The sequence below is a fragment of the Gadus morhua genome, chromosome 21 (genome assembly GCF_902167405.1).
Source record: "Gadus morhua chromosome 21, gadMor3.0, whole genome shotgun sequence".
Taxonomy (NCBI): Eukaryota; Metazoa; Chordata; class Actinopteri; order Gadiformes; family Gadidae; genus Gadus; species Gadus morhua.
The window spans coordinates 4,468,371-4,492,486 of NC_044068.1; the positions used below are offsets into that span (position 1 = coordinate 4,468,371).

The 24,116-nt window shown below is 48.7% G+C and overlaps 1 protein-coding gene across 1 annotated transcript in view; it reads left to right on the forward strand.

The window, feature by feature from the left end:
* The first annotated feature begins 14,334 nt into the window (after positions 1 to 14,334).
* LOC115534167 (uncharacterized) overlaps positions 14,335 to 24,116 on the forward strand; it is a 33,439-nt gene continuing 23,657 nt past the window's right edge. The window contains exon 1 of the mRNA XM_030344910.1: positions 14,335 to 14,358. The gene's annotated coding sequence lies outside the window, so the exon portion shown is untranslated. The remainder of the gene's footprint in view (positions 14,359 to 24,116) is intronic.

A 24,116-nucleotide genomic window follows, 5' to 3' on the forward strand; every position in this document is an offset into this window, starting at 1 on the left:
GACAGTACCCTTGGTGGTAGGCCGGATGTCGATCGCCGCGGCAGCTACGTAAACATCGTAAACAACGTCTTCCTCCCCAAGAATGCAGACGAACGTCTCCACCTCCTTGTTCGCCCAAGCAAGCTTTTTACGCGACATGTTAATTGTAAAGAATAATACCTCGAGGCTACTGTTTGTTTGTTTTTATCCCCGCGTCACCCGGAAGTGACGATTCTGTCGACCAATCAACGGAGGGGGGGTGTAGCTAGAATTTCACGGGACCCTTTCAGGCGTCTGGTCTCGTTTTGGGTACCGCAACGGAGGAGTCCCGAGAATGGGGCCGGAACGGGTACGGCAAAGTCCGGGTCACGCCCACTTTTGGCGGTGGAAACGCGACCCGACCCGCACCTTTGCGATCCGATCCGTTCCGCACCCTGCAGTGGAAACGCGCCATATTCGCTGACAACAGGGGACATTACATAGTGGTTGGTGGAAACCGGGACATTTTAGCGTTCTTTGGCTTTTGTCGGGACTCAGGACACACAGCTCAAAATTGGGACACCTGTTAACCCTATCACAAGTGATAAAATAAAGTGGCAAGCAACTCGGCAAAAATGTTCGTTTGACAGCAACGTGCGGGCCGCACTAACACTAAACTTTGATGTCAAGTAAGGGGCCACAAAATATCCTCCCACGGGCCTCAATTGGCCCCCGGGCCGCGAGTTTGAGACCCCTGTACTAGAGAGACCAATACGACTTATAAAAAACACTGATGCACTTGCTTCTCCCTTCCCCCCGTCTCCCCCAGCTGGGCATTTGGTTTCTGTGCCTGTCAGGGTTCGCAGGCCGCTGCCCATGGCGACAGCTGTGGAGAGGGTCATGTCTGGGGCAGGAGCGGGCAGGAACATGCCCATCCCACCCAGCAGGGGACCGTCGTCAGGGGCAAGAATCTCCGACAGGTGCGGCCCTTCCACTGTGGTCCGCTGATGTTATCTCCATGCAGACTTGAGGAGACTCGTGATGGCGCGTTTCTTTGTCGGTTTTCTTACAATAGCAGATGTTTATTTGTTAATCACTTGTCACAATTAAATATGCTCAATTTGTCATGACAAGAGAACATGTATTGGATTAGTGTTGACTGACTTTTACAAAGGAATGTTAAAAAAAGTTACTGAGACATTATGTCGTTGCATGTGGGAAGCCAAATGTTAACAATCGTTCTGGCTTAGGAAAAAGACATCTTGAAATGATGAACACTTTTCCAGATGTATTCCTCGTTTCCTCGACAAACATGTGGATTTGTTCAGTTATGTGGAATGCTCTAAGTGTCCACTAGGGGGATTCATACCTAAATTATGCGACTCAAGCTTTGATCAGCGCGTTGATTTTTATGGAAACAACTGCTACAACTACCTCTACCTCTACCTTTTTCATTTTTTTTCTCCACCCATGCAACTTGTCTGACGTTTATGATGTGGTATTCTTGAAAAAGACGCTGTCAGCTAAATCGTCTGACGTCTTTAAACATAAAATAAGTGCTATATTTAGCCGTTTCTGTTTTCTGAGGATGGGTGAGGTGTTATTGAAAGACTCCTTGGAAGACTCCCTCGTCCGTTTGACCGCCCCCACCCTAATGACCACGGCCCACACCCTGAGTCCCCCCCTCAAATCTCTTTGGGTTGTGTGTGTGTGAGCGTGGGGGTGGGAGGTGTGGAATGCTTTCTTGTCTGACACGGTTCCCCCTCGCTCCTTGAAACCTGATGGCTCCCCATCCTTCTGCATTTCTCACGTCAGGGGAAAATACATACGATGAGTGTGGACTTAAAGCGCGTTTTACTGCGGCTTTGTCGGACACCAGTTCGCTCAACTCAGTGAAGTCGGACAGCCTTCCCTCAGTCTTCCTTTTAAAGGAATGCCAGACATATTTATCTTTCCCTCGGCGACCGTTGACCAGTCTGAAACCTAATTAGCCCTTTCCACATCATCATGACATCATGGTCTGACAACACTTCTGGTTAATGGTTAGTACGAGGTGCCCGCCCCGTCCCACTGCGTTATTGGCTCACTCTGACCTGTGGAATGAACACCTGTAAGATAAAGAGCTGACGGGGGCAGCAGCACACACACCAGGAGTGGGGTGGGGTGGGGTGGGGGGGTGAGTGTGTGTGTGTGTGTGTGTGTGTGTGTGTGTGTGTGTGTGTGTGTGTGTGTGTGTGTGTGTGTGTGTGTGTGTGTGTGTGTGTGTGTGTGTGTGTGTGTGTGTGTGTGTGTGTTTCTGTGTGTGTGTTTCTGTGTGTGTTGAGGGAATATTAGTTTTACGGCATCTTTTATGTCGTCTTCCAAACAAGGGTGTGTTGGTTGGGTTGTGTGTGTGTGTGTGTGTGTGTGTGTGTGTGTCTAAGAATCTATGCTTGCATTTGGCACTAAACTCGGAGAGTGGGAGAGATGGTGTGTGCATGCACTTAGCGGCACTAAAGAGGGAGAGATTAGTGAATGTTGGCCTATCTCAGCATGTATGCGTGTACTGCACACAGTTTGAGTGAGTGTGTGTGTTTGTGTGCATGTATGCGTGTGTGTCTGTGTGTGTGTGTGTGTGTGTGTGTGTGTGTGTGTGTGTGTGTGTGCATGTACGTATGTGTGTGCATGCGTACATGCATGTGTGTGTGTGTTTGTGTGTACGTGCGTGCGTTTGTGTGTCTTATGGTGTGTGTGTGTGTGTGTGTGTGTGTGTGTGTGTGTGTGTGTGTGTGTGTGTGTGTGTGTGCGTTTGTGTGTCTTATGGTGTGTGTGTGTGTGTGTGTGTGTGCGTGTGTGTGTGTGTCTGCATATCAACGTCAAGACACTTCTTTGCATTTGGCAGTTCTAGGCAAGGTGCACTTCTAATCCCATCCCAGCACTGCAGGAGCCTGTGGTGTTCACCAAGGTGTGAAGTGACCAAGGCAGGAAGGCATTGCCCTGCATTACAATAGAGGCGTGAATCCCTCCCCCCCACACACACACGCACACGCACACACAAACAAACACACACACACACGCACAAATGCCCGCGCACGGGTTCACAAACACGCATGCACACATACGCACGCGCACAGACGAACACGCACAAACGCGCACGCACGCACGCGCACAGACACACACACACACACACACACAAACAGGCACAAACTCGCACACACAGACAGACACACCACACACCAAACACCACACGCCACACACATGAACGTGAACATACGCGCACACACACACGCGCACACACACACATGCTCGCACACACACACACATACACACACATATATTACGGCTTCGCAAACACTTCCAAATGCGTGGGGGTTTGGCCCCCTGCATCTCCTTCGAAATACCTTTTAAACAGGGGCTGGCTGTGTGTTGTTTGAAGTAATGTGTAATTAAGTCCCTTTTCAAGAAGGGACAAAGGTCCGGCCGCAGCCTTTTGGAAGAGTGCGGTGGTAAAACAGCAGGCCACTAAATACAGGTTGGGCTAGCTGATGCCAGCGGTTGGATAAGGGCTCCTGAAAAGATAACACAACTCTGAAAGGGTTCTTTGCATTTTGACACTGCCTTGTGAAAGTTGCTGATAGGGGGATAATATAATTTATTTTTTTGTTTGACTGTTAAGTATTTGAGTAAAATGGTTTCAGTTGAAGAGGAAGGCGTAGGTTTGAGTTTCAGTAAAGAAATAAATATATCTGAATTTGTACATTACTGATGTTAAGTCTTTATCTTGGAGCACTATATCGGTCTGGCTGATCAAACCATCGTAACAGTCTCTTCCGGCTACACTCAAAACATCCGTTACCAAATCATTTGTTGAAACGACTTCCATGTACCGATTCTACTGAAGAGCCTTCAGCGGTTAACGGTTTGTTTTTTGGCATTGTTGTGCATCAGTCAGAATGGAGTTTGTTGACAACATAACGGTGAATTGCAAGACAACTTACTGATCACAAATACAAAAGTGCTATTTTTTGTTATTGTTGGAATTCTTGGCAGGCAGACACACTTAATGCACTGTGGCAGAATCAGAACAAGGACCTTACTTTTTCAAATTATAATGACAAAAGATTTTAGTCAGCCAGAATAGATGATCACTATGGTTTGATCACCAAGTTTGGTATTGTCCTACAAGCCTGTCTGACTCTTTGCTCTCACTCAGTCTCTTGCGGATTAACTTCTCATATGGAGATTGTTAGCAGTATAAATGGGATTCTGTGTGTGTGTGTGAGAGCCAAACAGTTAGTTAAGTACTGCTCAATTTCAGCAATTATAGGAAGCATGTTTACTTTGTAATAGGAGATGTCTCTTGTACCCCCTGAAATTGTATGTTCCGTAACGTAATGTTGATCCGTGTTAATGGTTTGATCATTCACATCATTTGATTCCTAATGATAATTTGACTTGAAATGTGGAATCAAATAAACTAAAATTAAATTTTAAATTTTAAATTTAGATGTTTGATTTAACTGAATAAAAGATTCAATAAATACAGGGTTATAAAACTAACTTTTATCATTCATAGCCGACACTCAGGCCTAACCAAACAGGAATTTCCCCTAGTAAAGTCTAAATCTGTCTGTGTCAAACAAGCTTTGCATGCCAAAACAGATTGTGTGGCAAACGCATGAAAACCTTTTTGCTGTACTTGCTGTGCATAGTGAAATTGGGCAGAGCTATGTTAATACAATCTAGCCCTGGCTCCGGCCTTCGCACTGCTTTAGTTTTGCCTGTGTGGCTTTGCTCGCTGGCTTTCTCCACCTTTGTTGACTTCTCATCCTGTGCGGCTTTGTTGTGTTTCTGCTGTGTTGTTATTCAAGCTCCCCACTGTAAAGATCGCTTGTTGTCATTCTATACCTTATGTGCCGCTTCTGCTTTACCTCCTCTGTCTGTAGGATTCTTCGTCTGCCTTGTGTCTCACCGTCTCCTCCTGTACACAACTTTGCACTTTTGTAAACTTTTAGTAAAGCTCTGTTAACCTGAGAATAATACCCGTGCCGTGGGTTGCATCCTTGTCTCACCATGTTATATGGAGTGTGTCTGTGTGTGTGTGTGTGTGCGTGCGCGCATGTCTTTGTGTATGTCGCGCGTGCGTGTGTGCTCGCGCGCAAGCTGTTGTGTGCGTGGGCGTGTGCGTGAGTCTGCGCGTGCGTGCATTCATTGCACTTGTTTAACGAGTGATATGCAATCCTGGAGAGCTGACCAGAGTCATACCTCTACGCCTCAGTCTGACCACAGCATTCAGGACATGGGCATCTGGGGAGGCTACGGAGGGCAAGCATTTGTGGAACGCTAGGATACGTACGTATTCAGGGCAGCGATGGCATGGCCGGCATGCTGCTCTGGACTTTAAGGAGGCTTCAGCTGCTAAGGGCCTTAGGGGCCCCTTGGTGATATACACACGCAGGCCAAGGTCAACATGGAGAGTGGCCTTGCAAGACCAGGCCCATAGTGAAGATTTGCCTTTGGCCTCTATATAAAAGGATTATGTGACTGACTGTGTGTGTGTGTGTGTGTGTGTGTGTGTGTGAGATCATTTGTGTGTGTGTGTGTGTGTTTTTGAGAGAGATAATTTGTGCCGGTGTGTGTGTGAGGCTTGTGTGTGTGTGTATATGCATGAGAGAGATCTTGTGTGTGGGTGTGTGTGTGTGTGTGTGTGTGTTAGAAAGGATTTGTGTGTGTGTGTGTGTGTGTGTGTGTGTGTGTGTGTGTGTGTGTGTGTGTGTGTGTGTGTGTGTGTGTGTGTGTGTGTGTGTGTGTGTGTGTGTGTGTGTGTGTGTGTGTGTGTGTGTGTGCGTGCGCATGTGTCTATGTGCGTGTAAGGGAGTACGTGACTGTGTTTATTTGTGTGCAAAGGTGTGTCTGTGTGTGAGAGAGAGTTGTTTCTTGCCTGTCTGCTTGTTTCTGTGTCTGTGTGTGTCTCTGGGAAAAAAATGTTTCGCCGCTGTTTGTCTGAATCCCATTTCCAATCAATCAAAGAAACTTTATTTACAAAGGGCTTTGTTTGCACAACAGCAGTACATTCTGTTGTGCACATGGACAAACAAAAACAACACGGCATTCTAATCATTCCGGTAAAGCGGAAATCATCAGGACACTGAACCCATTTTAAGGTAGCGGCATAGTTCCTCTTCACTGAACAATAACAAACTAACTAGTTTCATAACACCAGTGTCTCGTCTCTTTTATATGCAAATCTCGAGCAAACTTAATTCAGACGAACAGCGTCTTCTACATCATGCCATGCGACCGGGCTGCGTTTGTTCTGCTGAACATCTGTAGCCGTCGAAGATCCCTCCCTGTCGGCTGACGGAATTTTTCTGTATGCAAATCATATCACCTGTCAGTGAGCTCATGCCTGGCAGAACTTATTATTACAATTAAGCTACCCGCGGAGCCCCTCAAGACCAGAAAAACTGTTCCCATCAAATATTCAACATGGTCTTCGGTTAGTTTACATAGGTTAGATAGGACGTGTGCAAGGAGGCAGTATACATTTTAATTAGAGGTGCATTTTAATGACGTCATTAAATACAATAGAGGGTAGAACCTGTGTGGTTATGTAAACCATAAACAGGAGTAATGACACGACAGGGATTGCTTTTAATTCGAGGCGTACAAGTCGATGTTTCGCGGAACGGTCAGCAACACCTCTTTGAATGCACCAGAGAAAATTACACAAACAAACTCAGTCTCTCGCATGTTTTGGCTTCGTTGGAACAGAGCACCCTCCCACAAACACACAAACACGCACACACACACGCACACACACACACGCACACACACACACACACACACAGACACACACACACACGGACACACGGACACACGGACATCGAACCACAAAGAGAACAGGAGGGGGAGGGGCCAACAGGAGGATGATGTCATCTCTGTAGCCTCAGACAGCTAAGCCGGGGTTTGAGATAATGGTGACATTTCAGGGTAGGTGATGTCATTCTTCTAGCCCCCACCCCTCCTGTTTTTTCCCTCCTCCCCTCTCTTCTCCTCTCATCTCGTCCCCTCTCCTCACCTCACCTCTCTTCCCTTCTCTTCTCTCTCCTCCCCTCCTCTCCTCCCCTCCTCTCCTCCCCTCCCCACTCCCTCCCCCATACCCTCTCTCCCTCCTCTCCTCTACTTTACTCCTCCCTTTCTCTTCTCCTTCCCCTCCTCCCCCCTCCTCTCCTACCTTCTCTCTAATTCCCCCCTCCTCCCCTCTCTCCTCTTCTCTCTCTCATCCCCCCTCCCCTCTCCCTCCTCTCCCCCCTCCTCTCTGCTCTCCCCTCATCTCCTCCCCTCTCCATTCCCTGCTCCCTCCCCCTCCCCCCCCTCCTTGCCCCCTCCTCTCCTCCCTCCCCTCCCTCCCCCCCTCTGCTCCCCAACAGACCCCCCTCCCCCCCTCGCCCAGCACAGGTGGCCAGCCATCCTCTCTGAATCAGAGAGCAGGAGAATTAGCCGGTGAATAGACATGCAGGCAGGAGGAGCAGGTTCTAAGCTGTGGCGGACGAGTGTGTGTGGGCATGGTCGGATTTGAGAGAGAGAGAGAGAGAGAGAGATAGAGACACAAAGGCAGAGCGGCAGATAGAGAGAGACGGGGGGGGCGGTGATAACAGGAGAGAAGGTGAGAGGAGGGGGGGAATGAGAGAGGCAGAGAGAGAGAGAGGGGCAAATAGAGGGAGAGGGGGCATATAGCAGGAGAGAGAGGAGGGGGGACTTAGAGAGGCAGAGAGAGAGAGAGGGGCAAATAGAGGGAGAGGGGGCATATAGCAGGAGAGAGAGGAGGGGGAAGTGAGAGAGGCAGAGAGAGAGAGAGGGGCAAATAGAGGGAGAGGGGGTATATAGCAAGAGAGAGAGGAGGGGGAAGTGAGAGAGGCAGAGAGAGAGAGAGGGGCAAATAGAGGGAGAGGGGGTATATAGCAAGAGAGAGAGGAGGGGGAAGTGAGAGAGGCAGAGAGAGAGAGAGGGGCAAATAGAGAGAGTGGGGCATATAGCAGAAAAGAGGAGGGGGACTGAGAGAGGCAGAGAACGATAAACAGAGAACAGAGGTAGAGAGAATGTGAGTGGGGGAGATAGCAGGTGTGAGAGAGAGAGAGAGAGAGAGAGAGAGATAGAAGGAAGGGTGGGAGGGAGCGAGGCAGAGAGCGGGAGAGCGAGCGAGTGGAGGGTGTATGTTTTGCTCTTTTGTTGGGGTGTTTGTGCACGTGTTTGGTATAGCAAGTCAGATAGCGAGCCCCGTGTCCAGAAAGAGTCGCGCCGCCGTATTAGAGAAGTGCAACATGTGCGCTGTGCATGTTTGCCTTTCTATGTTTTCCAATGGCTTTGTTGTGACTGTGTGTGTGTGTGTGTTTGCTTGCGCACCCTGCGCGTGCGTGTGAATATTGATGGGAAGTCTGCCCAGCATCCCTACTTCCCGCTGAGCCCATGAGCAGGGGAGGGGGGGGACATATACTATATCATGCACATTGTTATAACACAGTTGTTATACTTTCATTAGGTTATTCACATGAGAGGTTTTAGGAAGGGCATTACTTTCCCATTAAATTGCATGACATAATCTCCTGGTTGCGATATCATTTCTTACCTAACTATCTCTACACTGTTGCATTCATAATAAAAAACGTTTGGTTTTGCAGCAGTATATCTGGGGTAGGCAGCCTCCCTACTCCACACTCCACCACGACCCCAGGATTAAGGTTTATTTTGGGAGGTGTAAGCTAGTTGAGCAGCAGCCGTGTGCGATGGATCCCACCAGCTATCAGAAGCACGCCGCCGCCGCCGCCGCCGCGGGATGTACAGCACTTCTGCTGAGATGCTTCTCATCCCCGAGAGCTGCACCGCATTAGCATCTCAACTCTGCTGCGCTAACCTGCCTCCAGCTCACACACACACACAAGCACAAGCACACACATACATAAGCACACACGCACAGACATACGCACACACACGCCTGCACGCACACACACGCAAACACACACATGCGCAACACACGTACACATACAGACGCACATGCACACATGCACGCACACACATGCACATACATACACATACACACACACATGCGGACGCTAGCACACACACGCACGCATAGCCCGTCGAGAGGGCTCAAAGCAGCATGAGAGAGCAGTAAACAAGTTCCCACCCCCACCCACACCGCTCTGCTCACCCCATACACACACACACACACTCCTCTCTTACACACACACACACACACACACACACACACACACACACACACACACACACACACATACACAGTGAAGCTGTATCTGGGCAAAAAGCATGTTCTGAAACCATAAGCAAGCTCGTCATGTGATCAACGCACACACTCACAAAAGTGTGTGATACATACACTTGTGTCACGGGGCACAGAGAGCTCAGCCATTAGGAAGTGGAGGCAGCGAGGGAAGATAAGAACAGATGTTGCGCCTTCAGGAAACCACGCCGGGCTCAGAAAAACTTGTCCGACCTTTCAAACGATCGGCAGCCAAACATACTCAAGCCTTGGGTGTTCTTTTAGGGTCTTGAGTGTCTTAAGAGGGCTGCATCCTAGGTGCATCGTGGGTTATTGGTCTTAATGCTGAACTGAAAGGTCTTCACAATCACCTGACAGTTGGTGTATGTCCTCACCAAACATGGACTTTCAGAACCGTAACTCCATTTTGAAGTACTTATAAAGATGTGTGGGTGCGTGTTCGTGTGTGTGTGTGTGTGTGTGTGTGTGCGTGTGCGTGTGTGTGCGTGTGTGTGAATGCTCATTAGAATCAGGAGGGGTCTGAGCGGGGAAGGTTGGTCCGATCAAGTCAGACCGTTTATTTATTGAAATCCCCTTCATGATGTTTTGAGGATGTATTAAATTTGTGCGCTCAACCGCCACCACATCAGAAGATAGAGTCGTCATAATTAGTATTTAAAATGGCGGAGGACGGCTTAGGACATGCCAGCAATATACATACGTGCCCCGCAGCTTAAATTACATACATGCTCCATTGAAGGAATGCATTAAGAACACAAAAGATCCCCCGGAGTGAAGGAAAATTGCCAATTCCTAATATTGACAGGAACCATTAACGCGACAACGATAATGTTTCCCCCGTGGAGGGACTCCACGCGATGTGTTTCATCCTCGTATCAAAGATTCATTAAGCTGCAAAAACGCATACCATGAATCGAGTAAGCACCGCCATGAAGAACATCACCCCCCCCCCCCCCCCCCCTCCCCAGGCCCCACGTCTCCGTCCGTCCATGACCTCTGGGGACTGCAGTTTCAGCGAGCAGCACAAAGTGATGTTGATGAGCCCTTTCCGCGGCCGAGTGCCTGGCTTGACGTGAGTAGCGGGCGGGCCTGTGCGTTGGTGGCTAACTGCGTCGCGCCATCTATTATTAAAACGCCCGATGGACTCTGCTCTTAAGTTACTGCTAGCACGGGGGATGGGTTCACGTTCTCTGTCGTCCCTCCTCGGTAAAGACATCGGGTTCCTAGTCACCGCGGTACAGACGAGCCAATGGGCGTGGGGCAGTGTGGGATCGTAGGTCGGGCCTACGATAGGTACTGGCTTTGATGCCGACGTGTCCGCGGACCGCAGGCTATAGCCTGTAGGCATCCGGGATCCAAGACGGCCTCATAAGAAAGTTAGGGAGCCTCTGGTGCATCTGACTTTACTGCCAGTCGCTTTGGGGATGAAAGCTGAACGACTCAATAATAAATATCTAGTAAACACTAGCTGCAGTCAGCCGGGTTTTGGCATGTGAAGGGGACTTGTTATTATCCAGATCAACAAGCAGGTGTGTGTGTGGTTGTTTTTTTTTTTTTTCATTGCACTTAAATTACACCCTGTATTCCCCCCGCGCGGTAAATGTACAGTCAGTCAGATGTACTGGCAGATGGCTTCCTGGGGCCAGGAGCGCTCATCTGTGATAGGCTGATAATCATGAGGGAAGGGGTCCCAGCACCGACACCTCCTCCCCCCCCCCCCCCCCCCCCCCCCCCCCCCCCCCACCCGGGGGACTGCATGCTGTCACCCTGACGGACTCATTAGGAGACAACGTCTACATCTGTGGCAGGATCGGATCCTTGCCACACATATCAGCCCCGAGCTGTCTTTAAACACTCCCCTCTCTCTCCATCTCTACCTCTCTCTACCTCTCTCTCTCTTTCTCTACCTCTCTCGCTCATGCTCTCTCTCTTTCTCTCTCTCTCTCTCTCTCTCTCTCTCTCTCTCTCTCTCTCTCTCTCTCTCTCTGTCTCTCTCTCTCTCTCTCTCTCTCTCTCTCTCTCTCTCTCTCTCTCTTTCTCTACCCCTCTCTCTCTCTCTCTCTCTCTCTCTCTCTCTCTCTCTCTCTCTCTCTCTCTGTCTCTCTCAGGTGGTAAATTCCCTCATTAAGTTGTGGAGGTGATGTCTTGCAAATCAGGCTGCACGCCAGGTTTAATTAACACCTCCCCCCCCCTCACTAAATTATCAGTTTTCCACTCTCTTCATGTTGTGTTGTCTGCCACCCAACTCTTATAAACCCCCAGCCTCCCCCCCCCTACCTACAAGTTAGCGAAGTTCGGGATAAAAAAACGTAAGTGTAATAAACACGCATTGCCGGTATGACAGTTAAATCCTCCCATCAATAATGAATCTGTGAAGTCCTTCATAGGTCTCTTTGGTTATCTCGGAAATCAATTAAACAGTAAAAGCACCTGGAGCCAAATACCACGCCTTAATACGCTCAACTGCCGTTCTCCGAGTCGGTGAACTTAATGACCGCCGCGGCCGCTTTCACCCGGCCCCGTGTTAACTGCCTGACCTTCCTGTACAGGAGCCTCCATGGCCCCCTCCCCCGCTCTCCCCATCACCCTCACCCTTCCCTCTCTCCCTCCCCCATCATCTGACAGGAATGCCCTGACTGACCGGTTTGGCTGCTTGTATATCTGGGCACATTGTTAGTGATGCATCCAGATGGTCACAGATCCTCCACCCCAACCCCCCCATTGCTGCTTGCTTCCCCCCCCCCCCCCCCGCATTAAACACGGCGTTTCGCACATGACTGATGTTTATGAACTGCAGGTGGCCACAGGGGTCAGGGAAGTCCCTAAAGGGGCCGGTCTGGGGGGGGGGGGGGGGGGGGGAGGGAGGGAGGGAGGGAGAGAGGGATGACATCACTTAATCCTGATGTGTGTCAGCAGCAGATGCAAGGAAGCCAAGTGCTAGAATGTGTGTGTGTGTGTGTGTGTGTGTGTGTGTGTGTGTGTGTGTGTGTGTGTGTGTGTGTGTGTGTGTGTGTGTGTGTGTGTGTGTGTGTGTGTGTGTGTGTGTTTTGGTTGGTTTGAACAGAATGCTGGAGTGCAACTGGGGAATTTTTATGCAGCAATCATGTATAAAAATGGAAGAACGGATGCCCTTTTGAAACCATGGATGGTTGAAATGTCTTTTGTTATGTAAGTGTAACTTCGGCCCCAGGTGACAATTCCAAATATAATGGAATATAATGTGTGTAAGTGTGTGTGTGTGTGTGTGTGTGTGTGTGTGTGTGTGTGTGTGCGCATGAACCAATGCTGAAGGAAAAGGCCTGCCACTTTCAGAAACATTTTTGCGTCTATTTCATTAACAGTAGTGTTTTTTTTTTTCAAAATAAAAGTCCTCTGCCTCGTTCATGTATTTTTTATTGGGGCGACAGATGACCGAGTTAAAGAGAGCAAGGGAGACATATCCCCTGCGTTACTCTAAGCCTGTGTGTGTGTGTGTGTGTGTGTGTGTGTGTGTGTGTGTGTGTGTGTGTGTGTGTGTGTGTGTGTGTGTGTGTGTGTGTGTGTGTGTGTGTGTGTGCGATTGCATGTGTGTGACTGCAATAAAGAGCAAGCCTTTGTGTGGGAGGCGACGTTGATGTCATCGTTGGCATGCTTGCGCCCTCAGAAGTCCTGTCCACCCACTTTAAGCCGGCAAAGGTTTTCACAGCTATTCCTGTCCTCGGACAGGCCTGCTTGGTTGACCCAAAAAAATCAAATTCCTGTGGGCATTCAGAGGAAGAAGAAATAACATTGGTGTGGAAAACCACCCACAGAGGACATTTTAGAGAGACCGTTGGATACTTCTGCGCTCTGCCGCAGAGTTAATTTCCATACACTTAGGTCAGAGGTACTGCTGGAAAGATAAACAACACTGAAGTAAGTTTCACCCCGTCTTTGGGAGGGATAAGGTTTGGGGAAATGACACTATAAGGTTACGATAAGAAGAGAGTTTGACTTGGTGTTGGTGAACAGCAGGGCATTGTTCCTGCCAGACAGAAGCAGGTATCGGGACTCACCATCCCGGAAGGGGATTAGCAGTCCTTTCACCGGCCAGCTGTTGACTCACAGTGGTCGGGTCTCTACTTATCTGAATATATGTGTTCTGTTAGCGTTATATCAGTGGAAATCATTTTTGTAATTCTTTTAAAAAATAAATAAATTGTATTTACATTTAGATTACATTTGGGGCATTTAGCAGATGCTTTTATCCAAAGCGACTTACAAGAAGTACATTTGTCAGAAGAAAGAGAAACAACAATATATCATGAAGGATGTTGATAGAAACAATTGCTTAGCACTAACAATTGCTAAGTTAACCCTTGCCCTGTTTGTTGCGACGTCGACAATCAACAGTGAATATGTGTTTACTTTCCACGTTAACAGCCGCTCTCCCCTCCTAATGCTCACTCTATTGTCGCCCTCGGGTTTCCCCGTGTGTGATGCATGGTTGGAAGAGGCTCAGGGTTTATGATCTCATCCCCTCCCGTGGAGGAAGGTCACCCAAACAAGGTCAAAGGTCACCTAATCCTGCGTATTAACACCGTATGTCGATAATTACGACGAGGGCCCAGGGACAAAGAAGCTCATTGAATGTCTGCTTCTCATGACCCTCCCCCCCCATTTATGTTTTATTGCGCTTTATTGAACATCGGGGGTCCACTTTGGAAAGGTGTTCAACGCTTTGAAGTACTAGCTGCCTCCGGGATGATTTATCTCTTGTAAAATAAAATAAACTCGAGGCAAGAAAGCTCTCATACCATTTTACTATAATCCAATAATCCACCTACACATGTCTTCTGACTTGGATTAGTTTAGGGGCATTCAAGCTGACCAATGTGAGCTCAAATAAACATAAAAAATAAAAATAACATTTTGTCTTCTGTCACAGCAAACCTACTATGCCCTCACGGTATTGATCCAGAGATGAATCTAGGTCATTCCGCTAGTCAATAAAAACTATTTTCACTGCCACTACTTTGTAGTGCTTACAGCACAGTGTTTTACAGCGTCTGTTTCACGCACAGTTATAGGTTGTTAACATGACATTTTTATGCCATCGCCACAGTTGCAGAAACAACCATTTGAAGCACACGCAGAGAGAGGTAAGTTTTCATGGAGGAAGTGTGCCCATGGTTTCTACGTAGGCATGCAAATGAAATGTGTAGTTCTAGGAAAGAAGATATGTGTATTTCAGGCACGTCCGCTGATACACTGAAATTACAAACTAGTTCAAGTTTGATTCCATCTGGGTGATATGGTTTCACTTTTGATTGCCAGTGTTGTGTATAAGGCCGTGTTTGTGAGCTTTTTCGAGTGGCTGAATGACATAATAACATCCCAAAACAATACATGAATATACCTACTGCATCTCAGTACTAAAGAAATATGCTTAGGCTCCTAATTTTTTATGTACAGTGTCAACCAGTAGTGCACTGGATTCACTCCCTGTTTCGATTTATCTTGATCTTGATGTACAAGCCAGTGTTAAATGTTTGTGTGCATGTGTTTGTGCATGCAAGTGGTCCCGTGTGTGTGTGTGTGTGTGTGTGTGTGTGTGTGTGTGTGTGTGTGTGTGTGTGTGTGTGTGTGTGTGTGTGCGCGTGCATGTAGGTGTGCGTGCAAGCTTATGTGTGTGTGTGTGTGTGTCTGTGTTGTGTGTGCCTGAGTGTGAGCATGCACGTGTGTGTAGTGTGTGGGCGCTTGTGTGTGTCAACAGACACGATTCTTCTCTCTCCTGACGTGACAAAGAGAGAGGGACTGCGATGCAAAGCGAGCCCTGGAACTTTTTTTAGTACGGTTGGAACCAAGCAAATCCAAAGGGGAGCTGTCTGCACGCATGGAGACAGATAAGCACACATGGCCACCGGCAAGGGCTTTGATCAAGAGCAGTGATCCTGGGAACAATCAGATGTAGGAGCCACTGCCGAAACATTCAAAGCGTTGCTGGAGTGCCAGTTTCTAAAAGAAGAACAAAGACCTGCTCCTCGTATCAAATTCCTGGCGTGCGGGATCATTCAAACTTTATTTTTTCCGCTTTCCACCGCAATGCTCTAACTGTGTAGCAACGGTCCAACGTAAAAAATAGCTAGCGCACACTCAGGAAATAACCTCACCTCAGCCACCTCCCCCTCGACTCACTTCCTGTGCCGAGTCACACAATCAAAGATGACATCATCGCGCGCGTGTGTGTGTGTGTGTGTGTCTGCGCACCCCACTTGTATGATTGAGTGTGTGTGTGTGTGTGTGTGTGTGTGTGTGTGCGTTTGCACAGCTTAAGTTCCCCGGTGGCTGTACGGCATCAACGTCAGAATGGTGAACGGCTAAGTGTATATTATCATGTAACATGTACAGGCCCGCAGCGGTAGTCTATGCTTGCTGCGGCTTTCACCCACTGCTTCCGATGCTCTTCTAATGTCCTTCTTCTCCCCAGTTTCACTTTCCATTCTGCCGTTTCCTTCCAAACAGTCTCTTTCAAACCACTGAGTCCCCTGAGGGAAACACGGTGCACAAGACGCAGCCATCAAGATCTTCCTTCACCAAAGGGTTTCATTTAAAAATTCTGGACCGGATTATTCACCCGGGCCTTACTGTTCCACGGGTGCTGAAGGTCTCGGATGCCTTCGCCCCGCTCTGAGGATAGAGAAACACCCCCAAAACGTCAGCTGAGAGGATAGAGAAATACCCCCTAAACGTCAGCTCTGAGGATAAAGAAGTACCCCAAAACGTCAGCTCTGAGGATAGAGAAACACCCCCAAAACGTCAGCTGAGAGGATAGAGAAATACCCCCTAAACGTCAGCTCTGAGGATAAAGAAGTACCCCAAAACGTCAGCTCTGAGGATAGAGAAACACCCCCAAAACGTCAGCTCTGAGGATAAAGAAGTACCCCAAAACGTCAGCTCTGAGGATAGAGAAACACCCCCGAAACGTCAGCTCTGAGGATAGAGAAGTACCCCAAAACGTCAGCTCTGAGGATAGAGAAACACCCCCAAAACGTCAGCTCTGAGGATAGAGAAACACCCCAAAACGTCAGCTCTGAGGATAAAGAAGTACCCCAAAACGTCAGCTCTGAGGATAGAGAAACACCCCCAAAACGTCAGCTCTGAGGATAGAGAAGTACCCCAAAACGTCAGCTCTGAGGATAGAGAAACACCCCCAAAACGTCAGCTCTGAGGATAGAGAAACACCCCCAAAACGTCAGCTCTAACATCGGCACTTCCATGTCTCCCTTTCCAAGTCGGTTAAAGCCTCGTTTTTCACTCCTGAGACAGAGGGTCTGAGGGGGTGAGGGACAGCGCCACTTTAACCAGCTGGGCTTCAGGAAAACCAGCATGGCAGATCATCTCCTCTGCCTTCCACGTTCCACCTTCAACTTGGCAGCGACACATTTGCCTCGGAGAACCCCCTTGCATTCAAATGCAGGCTGTCAGCCGCAGCCTGCAGTCAACTGTGTGTGTGTGTGTGTGTGTGTGTGTGTGTGTGTGTGTGTGTGTGTGTGTGTGTGTGTGTGTGTGTGTGTGTGTGTGTGTGTGTGTGTGTGTGTGTGTGTGTGCGCGCGCAAGTGCCAGTGCCAGTGGAAGTGTGTCTGTGTTGTTTGATCTCCCGGAGAAACTGCTCCTAGGCAAAAGAGTCGTCGACAGCGTGCCGCCAGTAGGCGGGCGGTCTACCTGCTATGTTGTTTTATTAATCGGGGCGGAGAGAATTCATCTCTCACAATTAAAACTGCTCCGCCGAGGAAACACGCTTTTAAATATTTAATGCCGTCGCTGGAAAGAGAAGCCGCATCACGAATGAGGAATTCTGCCCGTTAATAATGTCGTGTTTCTTTTTTATGCAGGGAACACTGGCCTGTTCCCTTTGTGTTTTTTCATGACAAGATCCCTCTGTATGGTTTCTCTCTCTCGTTATCTACGCAAATGACTCCGTCCATCGCGATGTGTCTGCGGGGGGGGGGGGGGGCTTTCCCTGTTGGTTTTTAGTGCCGTGTTTACCGCGGGCTACACCCAGGCCTCCCGTACAGGCTGAAGGGCCCGTTAGTCGTCACAGGCCGTCGGAATGTACCGGTCCTTCTGTGGGAAGGTGGTCCGGGCCACAGGTGTGTTTGTCTGAAGGGTGGGGTTCGAGGAAGGGGGCCGGGCAAGGGCGGCGGTGGTGGTGGTGGTGGTGGTGGTGGTGGTGGTGGTGGTGGTGGTGGTGGAGGTTTGTGGTCTTCTGAACCAAACCCTACAGTGTACATGGCAACATCTGTCCTTGAGGAGATGAAGGAAATGACTCAGCGCTATATATGGTCATATGACTGGTGAGGGAGAGAGTGTGGGAGAGAGAGGAGGTGGGGGTGGGGGACAGAAATATGAGTTCAGTAAAAGCAGTAGGTAACATATTGGATGGGGCAGACAGGAGATGAGTTACAATTACAGGAGGGAGCGAGAGTGAGTGAAAGTCACAGAAAGCGAAAGATAAGTCCAGTGAAAGCAGTGGTGAGGATTGTATTGCTCGCCAGAATGTAAATATGTTTCAGCTGCATCCTGTTAAAATCCCCCTTCCTGCCAAACCTCTGTCTCCATCCCCTCACTTCTCTTGATGAGTTGATCAAACAATTTGTGTGGATTCACCTTCATTCCGTTCTCATCCTCCGCCTCCTCCTCCTCCTCCTCCTCCTCCTCCTCCTCCTCCTCCTCCTCCTCCTCCTCCTCCTCCCCTCCAGACCTTGTTCTCCAACCTCAAACGGCCCTTCCTTGGAATCAAAGCCCGAGTCGCGACGAAGGTCGGGACTACGAAAGCTTCCAAAACATTCCAAAACAGTGACTACTACGTAGTCACTGTTTTGGAATTTCTGCCGGATCCCTCAAATCGTTCTGTTAAACGGAAATAATTGGCTCCACGGCCAGAAGGCCTAAAATAATATAGGAAATTAAGAAAGACTGCACACACAAGGCACAAGGCACATCTGGATCCGATCTGACTCCTCCGGCATTAAGGGGCAAATTTGGTGAGGCTGTCAACATGGGTGATGGGAACTAAGACTCAAAGCAGTTGTGGTCTCAATTGACCAGAAAACAGCATTCTCCATAGCTCCATAGGACCATATCGTTCCTAATGAATCCCAGATTAGCCCGGGTTGGCAAATACAGGGGGATGGAAACATAGCTCAGAGGTGAGAAAACGCTAATTCTATGGAGCCGATGCGACTTGAAGTGTGGCGGAGCCGTTGAGGCAAGGACGCGCTGTCTGATACACTTTCCGCATAATTCTGGTTTTAAAGCGTGTTAATTCAGACAGACTCAAAACGATGCATAAGAAAGAGAAACGCCTAAGGCCCCGTTCACACGAAGCCGAAACGGGCGAAACCGTTACGGTTTCGATCTATCCGGTTTCGAAGTATCTCCGTAAAGACGAGGCCAAGCGAAACCGGGTAGATCTGTAGAAACGCTGTAGTACACATTCCAGGCCCATAAGGGGCGCTGCTTCTGGTACAGAAATCCAGAAGAAATTAAATAAGAAGAAGAGGCGAGCATGCGCATAAAGGCATAGGCATAAAGGCTGCCCTTATGCGCAGGCTCGCATGTGATTTCTGAGACTCTGCGGGCTTAAGAGCCATTGGCTAGGAGGTCGAGGGGTGGGGCGATGACGTCATGGTTTGCGGTTTCAGTCGGTTTCAGGCGTCCACACGAATCCAAAACGAAACCGGGTAGATTTGAAACCACCTCCGAGGGTGGTTTCAGAAGTTTGCGGTTTCGGTCAGCGGATTCGCCGGCTTCGGGTGTACGGAAGGCCGAACCGTACAAGACCTTTGCGGTTTCGCCATGAAATCGGCTTCGTGTGAACGGGGCCTAAACCCACAGCCGGGATTATCAGAACGTCAGCCTCCCTGGGTGTTTTTGGTCTCTCTTTGGATTGAAGGGGGGATGCAGTGTGTCTTTCTGTGTGTGTTTGTGTGTGTTTCTGTATGTGTGTGTTAGTGTGTGTGTGTGTGTCTGACTGTGCATTTGTCTGTGTGTGTTTGTCCGTGTGTGTGTGTTTGACTGTATTTATGTTTGTCTGTCTGTGTTTGCGTGTGTGTTTGTGTGTGTGTGTGTGTGTGTGTGTGTGTGTCTGACTATGTGTGTCTATGTGCGTTTGTCTGTTAATGTGTGTGGTGTGTGTGTGTGTGTGTGTGTGTGTGTGTGTGTGTGTGTGTTTGACTGACTGTATGTGTGTCTATGTGTTTTTGTCTGTGTCTGTGTTTATGTGTCTATCTGTGTGTGTCTGGGTTTATGTGTCTATCTGTGTGTGTGTGCGTGTGCTGGTGTTGGTGTGTGTGTGTGTGTGTGTGTGTGTGTGTGTGTGTGTGTGTGTGTGTGTGTGTGTGTGTGTGTGTGTGTGTGTGTGTGTGTGTGTCTGACTGGACATTTGTCTATGTGTGTTGGTCTGTATTTGTGTTTGTCTGTCTGTGTTTGTGTGTGTGTGTTTGTGTGTGTGTGTGTGTGTGTGTGTGTGTGTGTGTGTGTGTGTGTGTGCGTGTCTGACTATGTGTGTCTATGTGCGTTTGTCTGTTAATGTGTGTGTGTGTGACTCAATGTATGTGTGTCTGTGGCTGTCTGTGTATGTGTGTCTATCTGTGTGTCTGTGTAGGCGCTGTGTGTGTGTGTGTGTGTGTGTGTGTGTGTGTGTGTGTTTAAAGCAGGAAGTGGCTGCGCTGCGGCCATACGGCTGGAACCTCCCCTCAGATCTTCACAGGCACCGTCAGATCAGAGCATGGCTGCCACGTCACCCCCTGGCTCCCATCTCCCCCCCCCCCGCGCCACAGAGTTCAGACTCTGAGACGGCTGATAGGAGGAGACAGAGAGAGCGGGAGGGAGGAACCCAGTGTTGAGTGTAAACCCTGGTCGCCCTTTATTCACTTGGAAAGGCTTTGAGGGGGCCAGGCTGTGGAGAGGGGCCCTTATACACCTGTTGTTGGGGAGCAGGGGCCAACACTCAGGGCATGTTCTCTCCGTCATCCTGGTTTCCTCCTCCTCCTCCTCCTCCTCCTCCGCCTCCTCCTCCTCCTCCTCCTCCTCCTCCCTGCCAAACCTCTGTCTCCTTCCCCCCACTACTCTTGAGGAGTTGATCAAACAATTTGTGTGGATTCCCCTTCCTCTATAAGGCTATATGGGGCTTGTACAGCAGAATGCATCATGGGATGTTTATTTGGCGATGCTGAGAGCCGTATTGAGAGGACTAAAGAGAGCAGCAATCCTAGCTGTAAAATCCTAAATCGACGTAAATTGATTTAGGATTTCAATTTACCACCGTCACCTCTGCCAATTAAACCGTGTTCTGCCACGTCTCGCTTGAGAAATGCTTGGGCGGTTTTGAACATAACAATGTCTCCCCGTAATGACGATTAATTACTGCACAATGACCAAAAAAATCATTACTAGCAACAAGTTTTGATTTCAATCTAATTCTTCGCTCAATGCCTCTGGCAGGTTTGTCTGATTGAAATAGAATTTTCCACATCATATAATTTGTTAAACAAGCTGGCAGGGAACAACTGTGTACGTGCAGAAAATGCAAGCGACTGAAGACAGATGATAGCAGGCTAGTAACCATACATAAACACAAAGTAGCTAAAACGCTGTCACAAACGTTATTTGAGGATACTTTTTGCTTCCTCTTTAGCCACGTGTTACAACGGGCGTTACACACCTTTTTTAACAAATAACACGTTTCTTGTTGTGCAAGACAAATGACATTGACATTAGACGTACTCAGATGCGACTATTTTCCATTCTAAGGTCCAGGAGTGATGCATGTGGTGGGCGGGACTTAGCCTCTCTAAGCATGTTGGGCTAAACAGAATGCGCAACTCTGAGAGGGTTGAGGATTGAGCAATGTTGCGGTGATATATCCGATGCAAGGTTTTTAATGGTCTCGATTAGCATGTGACAAACCGTGGACATGGACGTTGTTCAAAAACTGTATGAGAACAACGAGTTTAGATAATAGATAGCTAAGCAACAAAAGCCTTCACCGCTTCAAGGGTCACCCTGTTTACGTGTCTAGGAATGATACACAAGGATTGTAATGATTGTGTATAAAGCGTGCATCTAATTACCAGAAACTTCTTGGCCTAACCTTATTGTGTCAGGATGAATAGGGGCATGAGAGCTTACTTTTATTCATGTGAATTAACATCGTATGCTAATCCTAGCCTTGACTTAACTGCTACACTGGCTATCTGCATAATGGTGCTAGGCTACATCCTGTTGTAATAAAACTAAGAGGAAGTGTTTTGCACGTGTGTGTGTGTGTGTGTCAGTCTGTGTGTGTGTGTGTTTGCGTGGGTATGTTTGTGTGTGGTTATGATGGCTCAGTGCTTCTGTGTGTGTGTCTGTTCGTTTATGTGTGTGTCTGCATGTCTAAACGCATGTGTGTGTGTGTGTGTGTGCGTATTATTGTGTGTGTGCATGTGCACGTGTGTGTGTGGCACTGGGTGTTTGTGTTACTCAGTGCATGTGTGTGTGTCACGGTGCAGCTTAACTCTCCTTAGTCTAGAAACCGTCTTTCATTACCATTCTCAGGATGACTGCCTTGCTATTCTACGGCGGGCGTGCTTTGCATTGAACACACTTTCTCCCGAAGACAATCCTTTATGTTTTGGATTCCTTAAAATCTCTTTCCCCTGCCTGCTGTCAGAGCCAAGCTCATTGCCGCGCTGTGTCTAATTAGCGTCAACACAGAGGGCCAGTGACAATCCATTGCATGGCCAAAAAATACACACAAAAAAAGAAAAGTTGAATAGGTCATTTCACGGATGAGCACAGAGAAAGGCTGATGTGCACACAGGCCCAAGGGGACAGTAATCCCTGTGGCCCGCGGGAATGAGGTAATGCCAAACGTGATAAATCACGACATTCGCCAGCTCCCGAGATGAGGTTTTACGACAGAATCGGTAATGGGATGCAGCCATTCATCAAAGTGGGAGGGCTGTACGTTTGCGTTAAAACTAAGTTCTGCTGGGGGTGAGTCATGTGTTGGCCACGGGGCCGTTTCAGAAGGCCCTGGGGGTGGGGGGGTCTCTTGGTGTTCTCGTTTGGATTTTAATGAGCCCAACCTGCTATAGGCACACGGTAAAGGGGGAAAAGCGCTTACCTCATCGTAACTGCTTGGTCGTTCCTGATTTGTCCGTAACGCTGAGGGGCAGGCTGATGAGGTTGAACACATTTTCCCTTTATGAGTCTGATGTGAGGACCTGTGTGTCCACATCGTAGGGAGAAGTCGGTACGAACTCCCCAGAGGAACGAGGGGTTTTCACAAAGAAGGCACTGGCTAACAGACACGCACACAGACTCACGCGCACACACACACAACCACATGCACATGCAAGTACCCCCACACAAACACACACACACATGAAAATGCAAGTGCACACACACACACACACACACACACACCAACAATGTCTGTCATGACAGAAAGTACCTAACAACTCTGGGAAATGCCGGTCTATTGTTGGCCCGTATGCTGTGTGCTGTCATGTACAACTTGCACTGACTCATGCATACCAAGCAACCCTACAGCGCTACTGGTATCATGGCATTCGCGCTGTACTCCTACAGTCCTAACCCCTCTGATATAGATTGTATGCCTAATAATAATAAAATAGCAATACATTTTATCTTTGCCGCCTTTCAAGTCACCCAAGGTCACCAAACATAGTTAAAAGCATAAAATAACAACAACAAAGCATAAAATAACAGCATCAAACATTATTAAAACCAAACATCGATTGACCAGTCATAGTGAGTATGAAGAGGTGGGCTTTGAGTTTGGATTTGGACGTTCTGATGGAATCTGACTGTCTTAGGTGTGGGGGGAGGTTCCATAGTCTGGGTGCCGGGGCGCTTGAAGGCTCGGGCCTACGTCAAGTAATTCTGGATCTGGAGGAGAAACGTCCGCTTAAAGGCTGTGGATGTTTGTTGTTCCTTCTGCCCCGCGGAGGACAGGAAACTAGGTCCCAGACATGCACATTTAGTTTCCTCCCAAGCGCACTGATGGGGAGGCTTTGAGGGCTTTCCTTGTGTATTGGACAATGGTTGTTTTTTTTGCTAATCATAGTAGCATAACATTTCTGCCCGAGTGAGTAAAATACTAGATTAGCCTGCGGTGGCCTTAAATTAGATGGTACTCTTGGGCTGGCTGCTACCAGTCCCCCCCCTAGCCTCCCCAAGCCCCCCCTCCCACCCTACTTATTAACTATTCAACATGGACTTCTGATCCCGGAGGGTGTTGACATTAAACCCTTTTTTTACTACCAAGGCAAAGCAGTTTATGATATTTAGAAAGTATTTGCACACACAGTCCCCACCCCTCCCTCCCTCCCAAACCCCCCCAGCCACCAGTTCCTTGAAAAAAGCCAAATTTTTACTTCCAGAGAGTAATCATTGGTTTGTTTTTCTAATCTCGCCTACAGTGCCGCCCGCCCACGCAAAAGTGCTGCAACATTAGCCAAAGAGCTAATCGCACCGCGCCACTGCCTCGTGCCCATTATCACTAATAAAGGAAACATAAATACTTCAACCACCAAAGAGAGCGGGGACTGACGCCGCCCCCCCCCCTGATGCTGCTGCTGCTGCTGCTGCTGCTGCTGCTGCTGCTGCTGCTGCTGCTGCTGCTGCTGTTGTTGTTTGTGCCACAAAACGTCAGTCGTACTTTCTCTCGGGCGGTGGGTCGTTTCAAGGCGTGCTTGTTACTAGGATGTTGTTGTTTTTTCCCTCCATCCAGAGCCTTAGCCAATCCCTGTTTAGGGACACGGGCGATGGCTTGACCTTGGGGGTGGCCGGCTTCGTGCAGTGCAGGGGGGCATGCAGGGGCTCGGAACCGGCACGCTCGCAAGCA